The sequence below is a fragment of the Mus caroli genome, unplaced genomic scaffold (genome assembly GCF_900094665.2).
Source record: "Mus caroli unplaced genomic scaffold, CAROLI_EIJ_v1.1 scaffold_20754_1, whole genome shotgun sequence".
NCBI lineage: Eukaryota > Metazoa > Chordata > Mammalia > Rodentia > Muridae > Mus > Mus caroli.
The window spans coordinates 4,966-6,942 of record NW_018388669.1 but is presented as its reverse complement, the minus strand read 5'-3'; positions in this window follow the sequence as shown (position 1 = coordinate 6,942).

Sequence of the window (1,977 nt, the reverse complement as noted above, 5' to 3'; positions counted from 1 at the left end):
ACACAGAAAATGAAAGAGTAAATAAGAGTAGAGGAAAGGAGAAGCAGGAACAAAGAAAATAGAAAAGAAACGAAAAGGAACTTGAACTTTATGTACAAACATAGATCACCCTGTCAGAGGATCCAGGNAGTGTGCTGTCAGCACTGCAGAGCAGGTGCAGGCTGTGCTAGTGTCAGGGTCACTTCAGAAAACTCAGCCCTACAAAACTGAAGCTCTTAGGAAAGTCTGGAAGGTATAGAGTCTGTGACTCCTCAGTGATATTTTCAACATCATAGCTTCAGGGATTCTGGCTTTGAAAGCACTGGAAAACCTTATCTTTCTGGAGGTATAATTCCATAGGAGCAAAGAGAAAACATATTGATGTGAGTGCTTGCCATCAGGAATACCTGTATATCAGAATCAATACAGATAACACTTCTCTAGTCATCCTGATACCTGCAAATTTCACTGACCATACAATTCTATATAATTTTATATCATAAAAATCAAGTGCCAAGCAGTGGTGGCAGATACCTGAAATCTAGCACTTCAGACAGAGGTTTGTGGATGTTCAAGTTCAAGGCCTAACTGGTNTACAGAGTGAGTTCTAAGACACCCATGGCTACACAGAGAATCCATGATTTGAAAAAATAAACAACAAAAAGAATCATTAAGACATGCAAATTCTAGACAGGTGTATAATTTCTACAGAAAACTCTCTGGTGAGTATGAATCCTCCTCAGATAAAAGCAAAAAAGGAAATCTCTAGCTTGTCCCTTCTCAGTTGAGCCTCAGCACCTCACACCTTCCTGGCTGAGCAGGGGTTAGGAGACTGGAAGAGAGGATCCATACTCTCTGATCTGCAGAATTAAAGGACACTCATTTATCGGAGAGGGCATGAACCAGTAAGCTGTGACAGACCTGGGACAATCTATTGCACCATGCATTGTGATTGCATTTTGCACCATGTATCAAAAAAGGCTTCTTTCAAGAGGCATAAAATTCTGTACATAGTGTATATAGTACCAGGGAAGATCACTGGTTTCTGAAACAGGTCCCATTAAAAGAGGCTACACTGGGGAGAAAGGAAAGGAAAGAAGGCATTTGGGCAGATTACAAAAGGAATCATATATGGAACAAGAAATGACAAAGAGGAACCTGAGAAGTCTTCAGTCAAAGTTGATTGTTAAGGCTGTGGCTGCTCAAAGCAGAAAAATTGAAGCCCCCTATATCAAGGAAGCCCTGGTTTTAGCCTTTGTGTCATTACACAGTTACCAAAATCATGGACACCAGTAACAGCTAGGATCATCACAAAGNAGGNTTTGGTAGGTGGCATGGGTCAACAGTTTGAAGGTGAGGTTACTCAGTCAGGATGTCTACCTTCTGCACAATCATCAGTTAAACCTAGAAAGAAACTANGGAGAGATAGCTGGTGTATTGTGGAAGGCAAGTAAATCACCCAGCAGATGCCAACACTGTTTCCAGAGATGTGAAAAATGAATGAACTTTGGAAATGTGATGGGCAAACCATGAAGAGCCCTTAGGCTGAGGAAGGGCAGCTNTTTTTGAAAGACTGTGTAAGAATTGTGTTTGAAATCTTAAAGCTTTGTAGCTGTGTTTTTTTTTCCTTAGTCATGCAGTGAGAGTGGTACCTGGTGTTTCGAAATAAACCTACAGAAACAGAATGAACAGATACCACAGCGAGGCACCATAGCACAGGCTCCAGCCATCAACATGAACCCTGCACAGTGCTGCAGCACAACCTCCTTCCCTTATCACCCAGTGATGACTCTTGAGAGGCTGGGCTTTCCTGCTAATCAGCTCTGCCCTCCCTCCCAATGCATTTGTATTATCAGAAAAATAAAAAGCATATTTATTCAATGACTAGAACACATAAATGATTAATGAACACAAATATCATGTCTATTAGGACCATACTCACTATTTACTAACAATCCATGTCCTGTAACCTCATCACCACAGTGGCTCAGGTGACCA